The following is a 21642-nucleotide window of genomic DNA, read 5'->3' as shown; positions in this document are numbered from 1 at the left end:
TGGCCAGGGCAGTGGAGAGCCAGATCTCCGTTACACTGCTCCTGTTGCCAATGGAGTTGCAACAGAAGATTACAGCCTAATAACAGCCTCTCCAAAAAGGAGACGCCCTGCTGCATGGCAAGCCCATATAACCTTTTTCAATAGTGACCTTATCCTATGTGGCAAGGGTCAGAATTTAAAATTGGGATTCTTATCAGCAATGCTTTTGTGTCATGCCTTTATTGCACTGACTGCACAGGGAGCATCTACCACCCCCTGGATTTTGGTGACAACTGAGAGCTTTCTGTGTGCAGAAAGGATCACAGCCAGGGGCTGCAACTGCCCCAGGGTGAGGTCCCATTTTCTGATCATCTGGCAGCCCAGTACTGCTGCTTCCAGACATATTGTGAAAGCTAATGCTGTATCTTCCATTAAATTATAAAAATTGGGGAAGGATTGCCAAGATAGTTTTTTTTTATTCTGATTAACATTGTGCTGAAACAGATGGCCATTAAACAAGAAGTTTGTTTGTTTGTTTGTCTTTAAAGTAAATAGATTGCATGGATCTCAGATAGCACTCTTTAGCCCCCAGTGCAAGAAATCTACTTATATGGGAGAAACTTCTGCACAGTTTGTGCTTTGCGATCAAGAGATACCTATCTATAGTTCCTAATTATCAGTCTAGGTTTTTGATAACATACCAGAACCTTCTGACTAACAAAATGAGGTGCAGGCTTTTTTCACAAGAAGAACAATTAAAGATTGGACCAACTTGTAAAGAGAGGGGAGAATGAACGTCCACCACTTGGAATCTTTAAATCAAGAGACCGTCTTTATAAAAGATATATTCTGTATCAGCCAATGGTATGAAGAGTGATGCAGGAACCACCAAGAGGAATTCTGTAACTAAGGTTATGCAGAAGGTCAAATGAGATGGCCATAATGATCCCTTCCGGTCTTAACTTATCAATCAAATGCATTAAATTTCACTCACTGAGCCGGAGATGTGATTATGTAAAATGGAATACAAGCATCTCCTTGCTTGTAAAGAGAGAACCTGGAAAGAATAATAACCCAGGGATAAAAATATTATACTGTCCTTCTTTCAGAGCACCTGCAAAGTTATTTTGGATCCTCTTAAGGTCAGCGTAGCTATCTTGGTTAATCCATCTGAGACAAATGCTCAGAATGGTATAAATTACAGATCTGTAATTCATTCCTTGATCTGAAAAAATTGTTTCACTGTGCTCAAAAGCTGTTCTGCATTCAGATGCAGGACTGACAAGGAAAGATTGTTCTGGAGTTGAAGTATTTTACAGAAGTTCCCCTTCTTTCCTATGTGATATTGGTCTTTGCTTCTGGATAAGGACATATTTTTATAACAGTGCATTGGAAAAGGGGGCTTCTGTGCTGCCTTTGTCTCACCACTAGTATCAAGAATCCATTTTCCTCTACTGCACTGTGAAAAAAACCATCTGCTCTTTGTTGGATATCTGGGCCTAAAAATTTGAGAATAAGATTTTCCCATGATAAGATGCAGGAAACAGAAAGAAAGCATATTCAGTTTGTCTGTTGGCTGGAACTACTTTAAAAAAAACCACAGGGATATGTGGGTGGGGGATGCGAGAAGGATATTTTTTACTGTATGTGTGTAAACAGTCATCAGTGATTTGTAAAGAGCTGGGCTGAACAGCACCCAAGAAATAAACAGTTTAGCCCAACATCTCCTGTGTTTGAAAGCTGATGGGTTCAGCTCCTGATAACTGTTTTCACTGGTAGGGCCACAGACCAAATGTTTTTTAAGCTATCCTTCAATCCACATAATTGATTGGCACCTACTGATTAAATAGCCTTGTGGACTGATGCTGTCTCCTTTGCTTTGGAAGGGGATGGGCAGGAACTGGAAATTGCTGGTGTCTAGATATACATGCTAAATTGTATTGTCAATCAGATGGTCAAAGACTTTAGCATGTTATCTGTCAGACTTGAAAAGGGGAATGATGTTTGTAGCAAGTAAAGTCATTCTCGAGGTTGCAAAAACATCTCAATTTCTGTTTGTCTTGCTCTACTATCCTAGTTTTAACATTTCTTGGATGTGGCTACTGTACCTGGCTTTGCAGGTTAAAGAACATCTCCACTACAGAAGTTCTGAGTCAAGCTAATTCTTCAGGTCATTACCACTGTATAAATGAACTTGTGTGAATGTGCCTGTAAGGCTTTACGGTATTGCTTTATATACAAATTATGCACTCTGTTGCAGTGCTGGAAGTGCTGCATTATAGAAAGGTGCAACTACTCAACAATGCAGCAGTTTCAAAGGGTCAGTGAGCATGGAGTTAGTCATTTGTTGTCATGGTCTTTCATGTATTTTCTAGATCTAAGACAGGAACAGGCCTGATGTCTCTTTTCAGAGGCAAGAGCTGTGGGACAGTAAGATGATCACTACCTAGATAAAGCAAGACTTCTGTGGTTCTTCAAGCGGTGATGGAATTTCTTTGGAAGGGGAAATGACAGCAGGTGTAGCATTACTAGGATGGCTAAAAAAAACCCATGTTGACTGACTGGTGAACTGATGCAGGATTAGAGAGGGGGAAAGCCTGAGTGAAGGAGAGAAATGGATGTGGTTTCTCTTCTCCTGGGAGAATGACCAAGGAAGAAAGAAACTGAATTCACTGAACAGCTCCTGGTTTGGAAAAGAAGCAAAATACATTGGGGCTGGTCAGTGGAGAGAAGAAGCTACTGTGGGAACCCCAGAGGACTCTGACTTAAGCTTAAAGGGCATTAAGAGAAGACAGAGAGTACACTGTCCTAGCACCGGGAGAACCCACCACACTACAGCCTCATGAAAGTCCTTTTTGAGACTTTTTTTTGCCATGGTTGTGTCATGTTTGTGTTTTCCTTTGGGAATCAACATGGTCAGAACTGTATCTGGTGAAAGATTTTTGGAAGATTTTTGGAGCGCGTTGATGGAGTTCACTGATTTCTGTCTTTGCAAGCAATATTTTGCTTTCAAGTCAGACTCTGAAACTAGTCCCAGAGTTTATTATTAATTCCTTATGTCATTAAGACATGTCTTCTCTGTCTGTGATGCACTGACATTTATTTTATAAGGCACTGACACGATTAGAGCTTTGATTTGATTTCCGAGCCAAAATGCTTGGCCCAGGATTCCCTGGAGTTATGAAGTTATCTTCCTAAGATCATGTTTTAGTCATCTAATAAATGGCATAATTTAAAAAAATTCTTACTGCCAAGTTCAGCAGAGTTACCAGCTTTTCAGCTTCTTTTCAAACAGGTTATTTATTTTAGTGCCCTAGAAGTTTACTTACTATTGGAATTCTTAGTTCTTCCAAGATGAGCCCTTCAGGACTGCTCCATATAAAGTCAATAAAAGCTGGATATGCTGCAAAGTAGATGGGTGATTGCTCTGGCCTTGGTCTTTCCTTCTCTGTTGTACCACAGTGTAACTCCTCATATGTGACATCTGTCTTGACCTTAGGTGTATAGAGAGTCCCTCAGGGAGGCGGCAGCTAAAGAGCAGGGGAGAGGGACTGGTAACAATAAGGGACCTGAAGTTTGCAGCAAAATCTGTTTCATGAGCCTCTCCCAAAGGACTGTGTGTTGTCTTATTCAGTCATTCTCAAAAATATCTTCAAAGTGTGCCATAAATTTTGTTTGACTTCTAGAGGCCAAACTTGCTAGTCACACATTTGCTAAGTAACCTGGTGGTCCTAGCTGTGTATGGCTTCTTGGAACACACCTGGTGTGTTTCCGCTAGGAGTAAGGAGTAAATGAGGAGAGTAACTATTCCAGGGCAAGGGTATAAAAATATACTTCTCACTCTCCAGAGTAAAATACTGCATCTCTTTCTGAACTTATGCCTTTTCTCACACTGGAGTGTTTACAAAAGATCAGAAGATTTAACTCTTCAGATCTGGGGTGTCCAAAAAGGTGTGTTTTACATCAGCTGCAAAGGACTTCAGAATCAGTCCATACATCTTTAATCTGGATGTGGGGAGGCAGCCTGTCACCCTGCTTGTGCTTCAGTGCATAAACTAATCTTTAAAGAAGAGGGATTAAGAAAAAGATTTCCCTGTGAACAGGTTATCCCTAGCTATCTACTGCACAAGTTTGTCCATATTCCTCAGCTCTGTATAATGCTGGTCACTGTCCACAGACAGGATACTGGACTAGGTGGATCATGGTGTGACCAAGGGTCACAATTCCCATGCAGACGTCCATTGAAAAATTATACTTCTTTCTTGGTTTTCATTTCCTTCCAAAAGTATTATAAATTGGCCCCTCTATTGGTATATAGTTATTAGTGTGTGCTTATTTGAATGATTTGTTTTTTTGCCTCCTCTGATTTAGTCAATGCTTGTCTTTTCCCTGGCTTTGTTTAGCAGACTCTTCAACCAAGGGAAGCAGAAGAAAACTTACATGTTTTTTGTGTGTCTAGATGGGTGCAGACAAGAATTCGTCAGTAAGCTGGAAAAGGCTGATCAACCTCCTGTGTTCTTTTATCTTAATTTAGGCTTTATTTAGACCTTCCAATATCATTCAGTACACAGACAGAGCTACTTCTAGGAGGCAGCATTAAAAATAATATTTAACCCAGAAAACCCCCGTACATTCTCTTTGGCAAGTTACTGAAATATATCAAGGGAGAATTCTTCCCCTACTATAGAATAGCTTGAATGGAACTAACAGTGTTACTGTATTTATCTCTCTCTCCCTCTAAAGATATATATGGGTTCTATAATAACATTTCTGGTATTGGCACCACCTGAGAGCTCTTTGCAGCTGCAGCTTGTGCATTTTGCAGTACAATTTCTCTCCTCTTTCCTTTCCCCCAGCTTCCCCCGCCCCCAGAGAACTGACACGCTTTCCACTGGCAAATGTTGAGTGTAGCTCCTGAGGATTTAGCATGTCAGGCTGTGTCTACACAGCTTAGGTTTCTATTATTATGCAATGGCTTAGAAGTCAGTGCTTTGCCACATAATTACAGAGCCAATCTGTATTAGGACCAGGAGTCTGCATGCCTCTTTCAGCACCAACTATTCTCCTCCCACCCACTCAAGCCTCCTCCCTGACACTCTTACTTATTTAGTAGTGTCTTTTTGTACCCTTCTTTCTTCTGGTTTCTGATTTTTTTCCCTTTCCTGTGCTATATATTTGTTTATTTCAGAAGTGAGGGGTCTGACTGAGTTGTGCCTGCACGGATTCCTACACAGCACTAAGCATTTGCTATATGTTGCATCGTCAGAAGAGGTAAGAAGAAATTCCTGAAGCTGCCTGCTAGTTCTCTCGGGTTTTCTCCCTCTCTTTCTCTCTCTCTCTCTCTCTCTCTTTTTTTTTTTTTTTTTTTTTTTTTTTTTTTTTTTTTGCACATTGCTTGTCTTACAAGCTGTGCAGGCTCTGCCATCTAGAGCACTTTGTGAGATCACTCCAGTTTGCTGTTTTTCCTTTTTTCCATCTCTGCGCAAGTGTGTGTGTGTATCTCCCCATCTCTCTTCCCCCCCCCCACCACCATACACCTCGATCCCCCTCCCCAACACACGCACATACACAGAAGCTGGGCTTGCTAGTATGAACTCGAAGACTTGCAATACCAAAATGCATGTGTTACCTTGGGATGCACTAGGATCAGGATGCTTGAAAAGTCTGCAGGCTGCTTAGTCTTCCAAGACTGGGGTTTTTAAACCAAACGAGAAAAGAACAAGTTATTCACTTTTTTCTTTTTCTTTTTTATTTCTTTCTCTTTTTTGTGCTTTGGATATTACTAAATAAGGAGTCTCAGGGATTCACACACTTGGACTTTACTGAATCAGGCTGCATCTGACAAACATTCTAGTCTGCATTTTGGTTAGCTGGAGATCAACCAGGATTTTTCAGATTGTATCTTCTTTTCAAAAAAAAGGATGCATGGCATAGAAAGAAGGTCTAACTGCCTGTCTGAGGTTATTTTACCGAACCTGGGATAAATGTTACTTCTCAAAGGTAAGTCCTAGGGTTTTTTCATATGTATATGTAAACTGTATAGCCATAATATTGTGCACTATATATAGACACGTACACAAACCATATTTATATACAGTTACCGTACACAAACCATATTTATATACAGTTACCTCTTTAATGGCAAGAAAATTGTTGCCATGCATTTTAAAAGCATTGGAGAAATGTGTAACTTTATTTTCCTGTTAATGCTAGCCTAGATAAGAACGTTCCTACAGATAAATGAATCTGTTTGGTTTCTCATTCTCTCTTGGCATGGAAAGGCAGTTCAAAGGGAGTTTTCATATTTTTAAGTGCTGATAGAGATTATTTAATGACAGCTTTGAAATAGTTACTGAAAGAGATTTGAAAGAAAGATTAATAATTTGTTTTCTAATACAAGAAAAACTGAGAAATAGAATAGAGGTGTGAAAGTGATTTCAGCTTTCTGGAGGAATTAATAAATCCTGCAAAGCCAAGGAAGAACTTTGCTGGACAGATCAACTCTGCTGTATATAAAAGCATATAGTAGAAAAGCAGGGACCTTGGCAAATGTCATGTGGAGAAATGGAAGGTGAAGGAAAAGATAGGGAAGGGAAAGAAATAAGGGGTGTGGAGGGGCAGTGGGAACCCAATTCACTGTTGTCACAGAGGTTGGTGTTCTTGGTAAGGCGATGCCGCTGGTGATGGACATCCAGAATTGGCAAGGTGGGCATGTGGGGGATGGGATATACAAGCAGGTATATGCTATGTCATGCCTGTCTGACATCATCAGATATACAGGCTCTCTGCAAGATTAAGTGTACCAAGAATTTGGGTGGGGAGAGGCATCTAAATGGCACCATAGGATGAGATGTAGGAAAATGGAAACTGAGTCTCTTCCTGACTTGCATGAATACATGCACATCTTGCGTTCCAAAACAAATGCATGATAGAATAAAATAGCAAAGAAACTTAAGGGGAGAGCTGAAATCAGTGCTTAGGTCAACAAGTCCCAGGATAGCAAGTCAGTAACCTGGAAATGTAAAGTGTTCAGTTAAAGTAATGTATGCAGAGAAGTACTCTTATACTGGGTAACTCCTTCCTATCCAAGGGAACAAAAATTATTTTTTGCCAGGGCTCCTCTAGTTTTATTGGGCACTGCCACGGAGGTATCAAGAAGAGTGGGGTTTATTTTACCTTCTCCACCATGGAGATTAATAGGACAGAATGACTCTCCTCATAAGAAGTAGGCTTTAAGAGGCAAATAATAAGCATAACTTAAGTTCAATGAAGTCCCATCTGATTACATTGCCACCTCTTAACTTAATTATATGTTGTTCACTGTGGATAAGTCCAGCAGATGCCACACAATTGCCACCAATATTTCCTGTTCCTCAGGTGCAGGGTATCAATTTTCTGTTGGACCTCACTGTGCACAGAGGATGTGCTAAAGCAAATTCGAACTTGTGGTGAGGGAGGAGAGAGACTGGTAATTACTTTTACTCTTGCAGTGTTTCAGGCTGGTTATAGTTTCCATGTTTACAGCTTGCCCTGGGTTGGTGGTTAGTTTGCACTGCCTACAGATTGCCACTTGAGCACAACAGAGTGCTTTTTGCATGCACTTTCTCTGTAGCTGGCTTGTCATGGCAGTGCAAAGCAAATCTCCAGCTCTTCCCTGAATTTGCTACTAATTTGCAAGGGGGGGGGGGGGGGGTGCAGTCAAGAGTAAACAACAATGCTAGGAGGGAAACATAGAAAGAAAAGGTCATCATGTTCAGCCAAGCCTTTTTTTACCTATGAATCCCAGCGAAGATCTGCATCGTCTCTCTGTGTACATCCACGTCTTGGAACCACAGTCTATCCTCATCTCCCTGCAACAGATCCATTTTCTTTTGAGTGACTCTAGGCCCAGAGTCCCCTGAATCATCTGTGCCACTCACTGGCAGGCAGACAGCCCCCACGTGAGGGCAAGAAACATGCTCTGTCCTCAGAGCCACCATTTGCTGCTACCCTCTCTGCCCCACACCGTTGTTGACAGCATTAAGTGCTTCTTATTTAAATTTACATGTGGAGCATAACTGCTAATTTTTCCCCAATGGGAAGTTTAAATGGCACATGTAGTCTTGCCCCTGCAGCCTCTGCTCTGCCTGCTACTCAGCTGGATCAGAGCTGCCAGCTCCCTGGCAATCCCTTTCAAAGGGCTCTCACTCACCCTTTTTGCAGAGGACTCTGGCCACAGACTGAAGTTTGCAATGTATGGTATTAGGTTCATCTGAAGCTTTTTGTTATTTTTCTTTCTTGTGGGTGAAAAGCAAAACAAAAAGCTGATGCAAAATTATTAAGGTTTAAGTGGTATTAGGCAAAGATGGGGATGTACTTCAGGTGACTTACAGTGTATTTAATTCCTTTGTGAGGGGCAGCAAACTGACAAGCCTGGAGGCTGCATTTGCTATTCATCCACATAGAAGGGAGGGAGGGGGGTGATGGCAGTGCCTGTTCACTCCCACATACCAACAAATACCCCTTTTTGCATTGCTAATATATTTCAGCCTTGACCTACAAAAATCATCTGTTAGCGCAAAAAGGTAGTTTGTTCCAAGTCATCTCCACCCAGCCATCGTCCTGGCCTGAGCATCCAGCCTTGCTTGCATGAGGTTCATTGTAGCGTGTTGTCATTTGTGTGTTTTTATGGAGAGAATAACTGTCCTCTCCACGCTGGACTGAGAAGCAGTAACATGACTTATGAAAGGCAGAAAAAAGCCATCTGTAGTTCCTTAAAGCCAGTACTGATCATTGTGAAAAGTTGCCCAATATCAGATGGGCCATTGCTCTATCCTCTGTCTCCTATTTGCCTTAACCATGTAGGATTCAGTTACCACGACTGTGGATCTCACCAAAGTGCTGGGATTTACTCTTTCAGAATCTAGAGTCAGTGTGTGCTCACAGACTGCTGAACAGCTTCCAGTGATCAATAGGAACTTGAGCTGAAAGACGAGATAGCGTCTGGGTGTGCAGGAATAATAAAACAACCCACAAATCGCCAGGCTAACCCCAGAGCAATGCAGCATTTCCGTGAAGGGGCAGCTGTCCCCACCCAGGACAGGCAGGAGGGAGAAGTGCTCATAAGCAGTACTTCTGCTTCTAGGAACTCAAATTACCTTCTGTATAGGAGGCTGCCAAAACTTTGTATGAAATTAACAGATGTAAATATATTATTAAAAGGCCCACAGTGATGCTGCCTGGAAAACTGGAAAAAGGGGATGTCATCTAGAAGTGTTTCTGCTTCCCTAGGAGCAGCAGTTTGCTCCATCTTTCTGTTTGTGTCTCTTTCAAAATATTTGCATGACAATGCTTCTAAATTTTCTTTCTTCTTGTCGTTTGTTCTGTCCTGCCCCTGATGTAGGTCTCTGATGACATCCTCATATTCATGAGAAAACATTTGTGACAAACCCAGGATTCCAATTTCAGACTATGAAGTGAGCAGTGGCAGCAAATAAAATGCTCAAAAGCCAGAAAGTATTCTTTTTTGAAAGCATGGGAAAAAAGAAAAAGATGCGCTGTCAGAGTCTGGTCTATGCAGAGTTCCTATTGACCTACACAGAAGTCAGGGCTGAGTGGGATCTTTTCAATGAAATATCTTCTTGTTTTTCTCAGAAAAACACAGATTTGTCAGAACAAAACCTATCTGGGAAATGGTCAGGTTTATGAATTTCCTGGCTGAGTAAAATGTAGGGAGTAAATTGTCACAACATCCCATCTGACTTTTTGTCTGAAAAAGGAATTAGATTATTCCATTCCAGTTTCCACATTTTGTATCAAAACTGAAAATAATTCATATGAAACCTGATCTTAAAAGGATCCATGCTCAAATTCCATTTTGTTAAATGACCAAAGTAAATGTGTCAGTCAACATGGAACAAAACATTCCTAATGCATGAAAAGGCTTGAATACTCTTTAATCTCAGTTTGGGTGAAGGCAATCGTCACCACTTTCATTCCTATCCATGGGACCAGAAAACTATTGTCTGCCCAGCCCTACTTGGAAGTCAACTTGGCCAAGCGGGATTGTGCTAGGACTGTCTTGTCAGCAAGTTCTGTGGGATGTCAAGGCCTCTGGTTGTCTGCTCTCAAAATCCTTCCTCCAGCTCCAAAGAATTTATGTGCTGAGAGGATACATCAGCTAAATAAGAGTAGACTTGAAAGGGTGGTTGCTGTGACAGTACAAGAGGTACAATGGGGCATTTAGGAGGCTTCTGCTAATTGCTCCTCAAGAGGTAGTTGGACTCTAATTCTCTAGTAAATGTTCTGCGATCACCATGGCGTGATGGAGAGAGGTAAGGTAAGGAGAGGGCCCTGGAATAGCAGTAAAGCCAGGGAACTGGACTCCCGTTGGTTGAAAGTGAGAGGCAGGGCTGGTGCATCACAGTACATGTCAACATAGGTGCTGAGCCATATAGAAAGCTGGATCAAAGATGAAATCAACAGAAAGCAAACGCTAGCTAAAAGCTCCTTCTCCATTTTAATAGAGGTAACATTGTGCTGAAAATATGTAGAAAACGTGTGTGTGGCTTCAATGCAGGAAAAAATCAGCGTGACGCCCCTGAAGCCAGAGGAGATAGGTCAGGGCTGAAGATATGCCTTTATGCACAGAACTGAGCCGAATTGCTGCAACTGTTCAGTGATGACTATAGAATTTGAATTGACTTTGCTGGGAGGATAGACTTTGGAAAGCCTTGGTAGGATCAAGCCACATGGATTGCAGGGATCTAAAACATGTGATATTGGAGGAAACACATACATTGGTGAGGAAGTAAGGAATTCTTCCTCTCTTGTCCTTAGAGTTGCAGTTTGCTTTGACAGATTCAGGAGCAAGGGAAGTCAAAATGGCACCAGATGCAATAATCATTCTCTATCTGTGTCTAAGCTTGTGAGAAAACTTCAGCGTACTTGCTAGTCAGAATGAGTAATCCTTCTTTCTGTGCTGTGTAAGGGTAAAAATTAAGAACAGGAATGGAAAAGAGGATGCCTTAAACACGCCCCATCCTCTGTGCCAGTGGCAGGATGGGTGGGTCATGGTATCAGTGAAGGAGCAGCGCCTGTGAATGTGTACTAGAAAGGAAGAACTGACTATGCCGGAATTTATATTAGATACCTGTGTTAACAGCCCAAAAAAATGTGTCTGCCCTTTTGGTACAGAATGAAAACAGTGAGCAGTCAAATGGCAAAAGGAAAAACTGAGAGGAAAAAAAACCACTTGTCCTGGCTCTCTCAGCAGTCTGTGTCTGGTCTGAAAGCATCCAACAACAGTCTGCCTCCTCAAAGATAAAAATCAAACCTTCCCAATCATTTCTGTAGCCTTTTGATCTCTTCCCCCCCGTGAATATTCCTGTGACTAGGTAAATACATGCAACAGCCAGAAAGCACTGCACAGTTTGTATGTGAAACAAGTGCACTGGGTTAAAAGAAAGGTCAAATTGCATTGACAGAACATTTGTTTTCTGGGCTGAGACCATTTTGATAAGTCTCCTTAACTGATGGCTAGTTGGTATTTTTGGTGAGTTATCGCAGATGTGAGTGAGTATTATCACTGCTGCTGCCAGATATTTTCTATATATTGGTCTTTAAATAAGAGTACAACATTCATTCCTTGCTCTCCAAATTTTCACCTCTGCTTTCTGCCTGTAGTCAAGTCAGGTTACTTATCTCCTCTGGAAATATTCAGTAGGAAAACATGTTCAGGTCCCAGCAGCTCTTGTGGAGAAGAGGACCATGGCTTTCTGCAGGCTGCCTATAAACAAAATATCTTGCAGTTATCTGTTAAAAATATCAACTTGCTTGATAAACACCAATGCGAGGTACATAGTATTTTCTAATCCCATAACTGCAGCTTTTATGTGCTTCGCAAGGACTGTGTGACCTTATCTTGCCACCACAGTCATATCTCCTGATCACAGCTCTCCAAGGGCATTTTGGCAGTGATATCTATTTGGGGTGAGGAAGAAAGTTACTGAGAAGCTTCACAAATACACAATGTGGCCATGGCTCTCACAAAGGGTGAGACTCAGTGGTCTTCCAGCTGGTGGGAGGAGATGAAGTTTCAGGTGTCTCGGTAAATGCATATTTCCTTAGAGGTCTAGGGGTGGGTAACAGTAGTTTCATGTGAACTGGAAAGAAGTGGCTTTACTGGTAGAGGGTCAGAGCAGAACAGGAAAAAGGCAGCCCAATTAATATTAATGAAAGGAATCCCATGCAGGCCAAAGAGGGCCACATTTACGGAAAACCTACAGAAAATTTGGTAGGATGAGGGGGGCGAAGGAAAGAAGAATCAACAATGTTGCAATCAAGAAGATGTCTCTGTCTCTTTAGATATTTGTATGACCCTTCTCACTGCAAAATCAGAGTGCCTGGCTATGGTAAAGACGGGCTTATGACATGTCTTTTTAGTCACACTGTTTGTGCATAGCTGATCCCTCCTTGTCACAGTGCTGTGCTTTATTTGTCACATCTAACCTGTTTTAGTCTTTTGATGAACATGGAAAATTTATTCAAGCCCTTTGTGCATTTATTTCCGTTTTCTCCATCTTTCTTTCACCTCTCTGAATCAGTGAGTGGAATGAGAATGATGTTTAATTTTTTTTCCCCCTTGCACTGAACACAAAGAGTTTTTTATCATCAGTGAGCAGATGAGTCACTCGTTAATAATAATAACCCCTTCCCTCAACTCTTAGTAGAACCTAGCAACAAGCTCTCAAATCAATGTGAGAGACCCTCTAAAATGTGACAGGCCCATCTTCGTACAGTATCTTTTCCAGAGAGAGTGGAATCAATGGGCTGAGATCTGCCTCCTCTGTGCTAGACATCAAATGCCTGCAGTATATGCCCATCTTAATGTTTTGCTTTTCTCTTTGACAAATGTTTCACCTGCCTAATTCTGTGAATAGCATAACAAAGATCTGTGATGGCCCTGTGGGTCTTCCTCGCTTCTGAGATCTTGCCATGAAAGGGTAAAATCCATCTTCCTATAAGAAGGCTGGAGTGGGACATGGTAAATTTCTGCCTGTTGGTCAGTTCTGTCCTACCTCCCTGTCCTCCCACAGAATGGAAAAATCAAAGTTACACTATATTCTATCTCAACTATAGGATTTACATTTAAAAATAAATAATGCCCTCAGGTTCAAAAATGGCTGCTATAGTTCTTTCCAGCAGGGCTCATTGATTTGGTCCTCTCATTTGACATATCCTGGTACTGCCATGGCCTGTTGCCATGTTAAATCACAGACAGATCATTTAGTGACCTAACTGAAACTGAGATCTATCTGAGCTAGTTATTACACAGATTGGCTGTCGGATACAGGCCCTTAAGCCAACATCTTGCCAGACACTGGAAAAAGAGCTGAGAACTAGATATTTGTTATGCAGTGCTGTCTTAAACTTATTTTACGTTAATCTAATCGTGTTTGTTTTAAGGAATTGTTTTCAGCTCTTTCTTTAATAATGTGTCCTGTTATCAAGGCTTGATACAGGGCTTGATGAATACATTAAAAATGCTTTTCTTCCACAAAAGTCCTTGTTATTATGGAAATCAAGTATCTTTTAGAAAAATCTAAATAGAAAGCCTCCCAAGTTTAGTGTGTGATGTAGTTGCACTCACATGCTCTCACAATCATTCTCCCTTTTTGCCTTGTATTGACAAGTACATAAAGAATAAAAATGTACTCTGCAGCCAGCTGTTCTTCCTAAATTCAGCTTGTCTTGCTGGCTTAGGTAAATGGGAAATTGCAGCTTGAGATTTCAGATCTACATAAAATCTTAAGTACCCAGAAAATGAGGTCTGTTTTCAGAAACCTGTTTCCTGAGTCACAGTATTTCAAGATGGGAAGCTGGACTGTATTCGTGTCCAAATCTGATTATGCCCCATTTGCAAAATTTTTGTTACAGGTGGCAAAGATATTTAAGAACAAAAGAACATAGTTTTGAAGCTTCGTTTTCTTTCCTTCTGTTGCTTACTGAATTTTCAGGGCTTTTCTGACATTTAAACAAGGCATCACCTGAGAGCTATTTAGGGAGAATCAATATGGGATCTCAGATAGTCATTCTTAAAATAATTTTTCATTACATTCACAGTATGGTCTTTCCTCCTTGCTTCAAAGCAATCTCTCCTATAGCCATAAATTTCTTTTATACCATGTCCCAGGGTCCTTCAAATGTATATTTTTAATTTTATTTGATTATTTCTGTAATTTTACCAGGAACAAGATAAAATCATTTGGCTTGCCAACACACAGTCCTTTTGTGATCCTCCTCTAAGAGTAACAGATATTGCTGAATGCTTATATGGCATCAAGCAATAAAATCATACTGACCTCAGGTTGGAAAAGAATATATGACCTTTACCTATAAGCATTTGAAAATTGATACCCAGAAGAAAGATGATTCATTATAATTCCCTCAATATATGCTAATCTTTGGTTGACAGTAAGTGATATTGGTCACTTGGATTCTAGTGACTCCCATTAATTTCATTGAGATGTATATGACCAGTGTGGCATTCAAATGGTCCTGTTTTCAAGTTCCAGTGAGGCAGCAGCAGTCATATCACATGATTTGGATGACCAACAGTCTGAACACAACATGAACAATGAATAAGCAGACAACTCACACAAAGCTGAAATATTAGACATTTGTTTGCTGAATATATGTGAAACAGTTGGGATAGAATCAAAAGCCATTCATGACTCAAATAAAGTAAGGATTAAACTGTAACAAATATTGCTTGAAATCAATATGTTTAACCTCCATTAAAAATTAATAAAAATAAAATGTAGACTGTATAACAATAAATAAATTTTAATACAGATATCTGGTAAATACTGGAATCTCTCAAGGGAGAGGAATGGCAGTACCAATCCCTGTGACATATGTGTTTATATATATGTATATATATAAATATATATACAAATTTATAATATATATATATACATTTTCATTCACTGTAGGACAAAACCAGACAAAAATTCTTAGGGAGGAAGCATAGCAGTGTAGTCAAGAGTCAAAGACCGAGACTTATCCCTAGGCCTGCAAGAAACAGCCTATGCACAACTTAGTACAACTCGCCAAAAAAGCAAATTTGATTGCAAAGAAAAAGAGAGGGAAACTTTCAGAATTACAATTTATTTCTTTTGGGGACTGTTTCCCTCTTTCCTAAGCTAAAAGTTAGGTCACATCTGAAATGCGAATGGTAACTTAAAATGAAATGCTCTGATAATTCACAGTTATGTTTCCACTTCAGAATCAATAAATATCTTTGAAAAGGTTAAATGGGCCTAACTTAGGCAAAGTATCTTCCTCCTGTTTAAATGAAACATCGTGAGTCAGCTCAAAAAAAGTATTAATTCCTTTTGGTCCTCTTTTTAAAAAAACATGAAATATGTAGGTTTATATACACACAAAGTATATGTGTGCATATGTTTAGATCCACTCTTAGCCACAGGTGCATAACTTTGCTTTTTGCTTTTCCTTTCGTGGTAGGTGATAACAGTAACATATGTCAGAAACCTGTCATAAGACTAAGTGCACTAATGTTTATGAGGTGCTTATAGACTAGTGAAGGGCTAGGTAGATGCCGTATACACCCAGACGAATAATTCTGTGGTAGATGACTTAATGAGAATTGGTTAAGAATTTCCAATCAACTATATTTTTTCACTGGAGAGCAGAGTTTTTGTCCAAAATAGTTTAGTGGATACATCTGAAAGAAAAAATATTCATTCTTTGATTTCTGTTGTGATATTTTCAACTGGAATGTTTGCATATTTTGTTCTAAAACAAAATTGATTTTTTCATCACGTGAAAAAATTTTAATATGGCATTTTGTCCTATTCTGCAGAAAAATAAAGCTGTAACATTTGCATTCTTCAGAGAATAGAAACTCTTCTAACTTGTAGTCTGTCTAATCTAAACGAGTCAAACTCTTCTCTTATTTTCTAATAAAACCGGACTTACTTAACATTTTTAGGACAGCTGATAGCTCTACAGATAGTACCATTTCTCTTTGCAGAATTTTTCTTTCCTCCTTTCTCATGTTTTCTTTTGTTGTTCTGATAGGTCTGTTCTTTGTGAATGGTTACGCACAGAGGGAATAGATAGTTCAACCACTTTTCCTAATAAAATAGATTGTAAAAATGCTGAATTTGCTTTAAGGCTTGCAGGACTGGTGGTATGGAGGTTAAATGGCGTTGAACACCTGGCATTGTAGTGGGAGATTTTGGCCCCATTTGGCAAAGTGGGAGATCATAGTTCCTAATCTCTGGAAAGAATTAACCTCTGAAGTCTAGTTGCACGGAAGTGGGGGGGACTGACTAAAGAATAAAAAAGGACAGACTCGAGGCTTCACTGCCGGTGCTCACGTAGAAGCTGAAAAGTAAAAGAAGCAGCTACAAGAAATGAGAGTTACAGAGAATGTTTCCCATAGTAAAGCAGCCGCACATAGCAGTTAAGTGGTGTTTGTGCTAGAAATTTTGTTGGCTGGTACATGGTTCAAATTATTTTAAGCTTAAAACAGAAACTCATAGCTACACCTCTTTAAAATGTGTTAGGGACTATCCTTTATAGGGTGATTCATCCCCTTCAGACAAGGGAAATGGGAGTGAAGAGTTTCCGATGATCTGCAGCATGTAAATCAAAATCCTAGAGTGCAGAGTTTTCAGGGTTATGTATTAGTATATTGACACTGCAGTAGCAATATAGTATACTTTTATTGTATCTTCCATTCAGGACTTTCAGTAAATACTAATAAACTGATCCTTAGCAAATTCCATGTAAAGTGGGTTATCAAGACTGTTGCCTTTTTACAAGCAAGAAAACGAAGGCATGGATTTTGGAAGCAGCTTGTCTAAGATAACATGCAATCTCTGCAGCAGAGCTACTGATCAGGTGTCCCATCACGCTGAGTGCCTGTGGTCAGATTTAGACAGTGGTGAGGGAGTGCGAAACTGAAATGTCAAAGGAAAGCTGGATCAAATCTCAAACTGGGCAGTAGCAGTAGTATGGGGCTACGGCTACACTAGTAAGTCCACCGGAAAGCTTCATTTAGTTTTTTCATCTGAGCAAGCCTATTATGAAAGCAGCCTTCAAAAAGCAGGAGTTAGCTAAAATAAAGTCCACCAAACCCTTTTGTACAATTATCTGTCTAGATTAACAGAGTTGAAAAAAACAGTCATTAAATGCTTTATCTTCCTGTTTATTTTTGCTGGGTTTATTTAACAGTTGTTGGGGAGGAATATAGATATGTTGACATCTGAAATTATCCAATGAGTGCAGAAGAAGCTGCATTTCATGTGTTTTCCTATTTAACTTGGGATGCTAGAAATATTCCAAGTCAAACCAAATCCTCTTGAGATATTTTCTACTTATTACTCTGAACTGACCAACTAAATTACTGACAAAATGCATACCAGGAGAAACTGCACTGACATCAGTGTTTTACTCTTTTGATGGAATAAAGCATTTTTTATTATAATATATATATATAACTTTTGCATATTTATTATGCTATGCTTAAGACTATTTGGCCTCTCAACTTTAGAGGCTGTTTATTTGAACTGAAGTTCTGGAGGATGTCATTTACCTTGGCTTATGGCTGACCTATTTCCTTAGTATTTAAATGAAGATCTCAAGGATTTCCTGTGCTTATCATGCAGGAATACATGAACTCAGACTCTGGTAGTGAAAATGGCTAATATAAGAAAATCAGAAAGCTCAGATGGCCCAAAATCACAAACACGGTTATTCATTAAGAAAAATGCAAACGTCTCATAAATAGTTTATATAGGAAAAACAGGTGAAATTCATCTTCTACAACATTTGTAGTTACTTGTGTAACCCCAGCAAAAAGTTTCTCAAGTGTCCTAATCTCAATTTTACTTAATTGTTTGTGGAAAACTGTGTTTAAGTCCACACTGACAAACAATCAAACAAAAATCCAGTAGAATCACACAAGGTTCTGCACACCACAGCTGTCAGTCACCCCATTCACTTTTGCTGTCATTTAACCAAACTGCAAACTGCAAGTATTTATGTAACTAGGCCCTCATGCTCTGGGCTACAATCTAGTCTCAGTTATCCAAATCTCAGTTATCCAAAATAGGGTCACATCCCTTAGTGTCTGTTAGTTGCACCGATAATTCCCTTAATTACTCAAACATACTCTGTCTCCCTTATGTTCAGATAAATGAAGATACACTGCCTGTGAAAAGCTTCTACTGTTAAGGCCCCACTCTAAATCACCTCATCATGCAGCCAGCAGCAGTGTATTAACTTGTTTTTCTTGATGTGAAGGCTGCTAGTATGTGACTACAGCAGAGGTGAAAAGTGACAATAAATCTTCAAAGACAATCACTGTGGTTAGTACAAGTAGTCCACAGGAAAAGTAAGAACAGTAGTAGTCATTAAATATAGATGGTTTACTCCCCGGCCATCAATGAGCTGGTGATTTGTGAGTGCTTGAGTTCTTTCAGGTGATGATTCATTCAAGATTTCATCTACTTTCAGTAAAACTTAACTAGAACATCAGAAGGGAGAGATCTTGACTGCTGCTGCAAGCATTTGCTGAGATTTCTTCCTGTATTCCCTAGTTCAGGAAATAAACTTTCAGGGATCTAGTCTCTATAAAACTACTGGATATCCCTGGAAAGTGCTATGTGAGCTTTTCTGGTTGGTGTAATATGGTGTGCTTTGGAGGAGCAGCAGATGGTTATCCAGGGGCAGTAAACTGGCTGTTGTCTCTGCTGCTAGACATGCTGGGGCAGGAGTCACCCAGTACAATTTTCTTTCTGCCCACAGCAGCTCATTTTGGTCCAGCTTCAAATATTAAGTGATTTCAGTGCTCTTCTCGATGATGTTATGCAGTTCTGGTCCTGGAAAATGTACAGAGGAGGGTTGACAGGATGATTGGAGGTACATATGGAATGGTTTTTGCCCAAGGCGTGATTGGATAGCATTATACTCCTCCACCTGGAAGGAAGTAACTCTGCTCTGGTATGGTAAAAATCTCTGAGACTGTGAATGATATGAAGAATGTGAAATGATTGTTCATTGTCTTTTCTCACACCAGACTTCAGGGACAACAGGTGAAACTGGCAAGTGACAGGGCCAGAAGAAATAAACAAAGTATCTCTTCACCTGGGATGGTACAAAGCCGTAAAGCTCTTTCCCACGGGATGTAGGGATGCTAAATGCTTGCACTGGTTTACAGACCAACTGGAAAACTTCACAAAAGGAAGACCTAGCTTTTTATGTGCAAATGCAGCAGCTCATCGTTGTTAGCTGGACCACAAGCAGCTAGGAGGCTAAGAGAGTATGCTGGGAAATTACCACTATAGGCTTGCCCTGCTGTTACGTATTTGAATTGATTTCCTTTATTGACTCAGTAGTCAATACACAGTAGCATAGATACAAGAGCAGGCTGGATAGACCAAGACCATTGGCATGATCCAGTTCAGACTCTTCCTATTTGATTCAGGATACCCTGATTTCTATCATAATCCTTATGGCATAGCCTCATGGAAGCTTTGGCTGAGCTCACAGCTGTATATACTCTGTCTGTGTTTTAGCAGGGTGCAAAGAGGTGCTAATTACTCACTGCTTGTAAGTGTGGGCAGAAACGGTGATCTACCAGGATATTGAGACAGAGTTTCACTGCTGAATTTACTAACTTATTAGCCCTAATGATCTGGAAGCTATGCTGATATAATCACAGTCTCTGGTTGGAGTAATTCAGCTAATTTTTATAGTGCTATATATACTCCTTGTCAGGTGAAAATCTTTATCTCCACCTTGGGCTTTTTTAACTGGTAAAAGGGGTTTGCTGATGAACTCTGGCAGTTGGAGTGGGCAAGCCCTCACCCACTTCTTGGTAAGGAAGGGCCAGGTGTTGACCCAAGAGTCTAACAACCATAACTTCTGAATGTACAGAAGAAGGCAGGACTTAGTGTGGCTGGAAGGTGGGGACCTCTCCTGGGAGACTGGGATTTCTGATGGTGGAGAAGGTTGAACACAGGGCTCGCTCCCTGTGATAGGTGAGAAGGCAGTAGCATAGGGGAAGCTCCTTCAAGTAGACATGTGAACTATGAATAGATATGTTTTGTATAGCATGTGCTGCATTCATTTGGGATATTTGATGAGCATTTAGTCTCTGGCTGTGCTCTTTTGTTTGTTTGTTTGTTTTAATGAGCTGAATAATTCACTAGCTCCTGTCTTGCATGTCCAGAGAAGTTTTCTCTGAACTGTCTAGCTCTTTCTAATATCTTGGTCTAGTACTTAATATAAGATATTGGTGGTTGATCCTTCTAAGGAGAGATAGTCCAGACAGGAAAGGATAGAGGTAAGGATCCAATGTCAAGAGAAAATAGGATAGAGGAGACTGAAGGATTGGAGAAGAGAAAGCTGTTCTCAGGAGCTGGAGTTCACTATCTCTAGACTCATGCAATCTGGTAAGATAAAGGTAAGCCTGCCCCCAGCAGAAAAAATGCACTGATTCTTTTTCTAATAGGACCATTTACAGAGGTGTTAATGCTTCTTAGGAAACATGAAGGCTCAGTTCCATATTTAGAAACTGTTCTACAGAGTTATTAAATACGATTTTTCTCTTGCTTTTGTCTGCTCAACTTTTCAAAAACTAGCTTTAGGCTGAACGTAAAGAAAAGACTTCCTGATAGAAAGATTCATTAGGCTGTGGAATAGTCTCCGAAGGGAGCTGATAGAAACTTAATCACTTGAGTCTTTAAAAATAGGTTGCCAAAAAAAAAAAAAAAAAAAAAACCCTCTAAAATGTACCACATGGGCAAAAATGTGTGTTAGTAGAGAGGGAATCGACTGGCTTGATAAGGCTATCTTTTTATATCTGGTTTCTATAGATATTTGCACAGAAACAGGAGCATTGCTAATTAACTGCTCATCTGTTTCATGTGCTTATGGCTTACCAGCTATAGTCAAATCCCATCTGTCACTTGAGGACAATTAAGTGGGCTGATAAGTATCATTTTATGATTGCACCTGGCCAAGAGGAGGTAATCCAGATGGAGAACATGGGAAACAGAAGACACCTAGAAGGGGAGAGGCTGTCTCTTCAGTTAGCAATTGTGACTTGTTGTAAAGGTGTTCATGTGAGAAGGGGAGGGAAAAAAAGGTTGTTTTGTGACAGCATTAATAGAAGCATATAAAACTTTTATGTGTGGTTCCAGCATCATATATGAGCATGGTGCAATTCTCTCCAAACTGCTAAGGTGTTTGTTTCCACTTCTGTATCAGCCTTGTTGCTAGCAGACATCATCATCCCTGAGTTCATGCAAAGAGGCCTGAAAATTGCAGGATCTGATCCAAAGCAAACTTGAATGGCATAAAGAACATTAGAGAGGAGGAAGAGATAATTTGTGTCCATATTACCAACTGAATCCCAAAGCAACAAAACATCAGTTGGTACAGAAATTGGCTAGTGGCACTTTAACATAGGTATTTATTAATGCATCCAGGATCCATTTGGGACACAATTCTAGGGCCACCATATGCATTGTAAAGTAATTAGGCCCGCTTTCATAGTTCTCATCTTTCTGTGTTTGTGTTCAGGTGGTTCTCACTATCTGCTCCTTATGGCTTAGAATGCAAAGGCTCTTTAATTTGCATCAGAAA

At 40.1% G+C, this 21642-nt stretch overlaps 1 protein-coding gene across 2 annotated transcripts in view; it reads left to right on the top strand.

Moving 5' to 3' along the window:
* The first annotated feature begins 5111 nt into the window (after nt 1-5111).
* Nucleotides 5112-21642, top strand: part of LRFN2 (leucine rich repeat and fibronectin type III domain containing 2) — a 160959-nt gene continuing 144428 nt past the window's right edge. Inside the window, exons 1-2 of one of the 2 annotated variants that reach the window (XM_026121156.2) lie at nt 5112-5250; nt 5771-5979. The gene's annotated coding sequence lies outside the window, so the exon portion shown is untranslated. Of the gene's footprint in view, nt 5251-5498; nt 5980-21642 lie in introns of those variants that run through there. The other variant, XM_026121155.2, reaches the window with a different exon arrangement.

The sequence above is a fragment of the Dromaius novaehollandiae genome, chromosome 3 (genome assembly GCF_036370855.1).
Source record: "Dromaius novaehollandiae isolate bDroNov1 chromosome 3, bDroNov1.hap1, whole genome shotgun sequence".
Classification (NCBI taxonomy): domain Eukaryota; kingdom Metazoa; phylum Chordata; class Aves; order Casuariiformes; family Dromaiidae; genus Dromaius; species Dromaius novaehollandiae.
The sequence above is the reverse complement of the archived record's forward strand: the minus strand, read 5'-3'. Positions and strand labels throughout refer to the sequence as shown.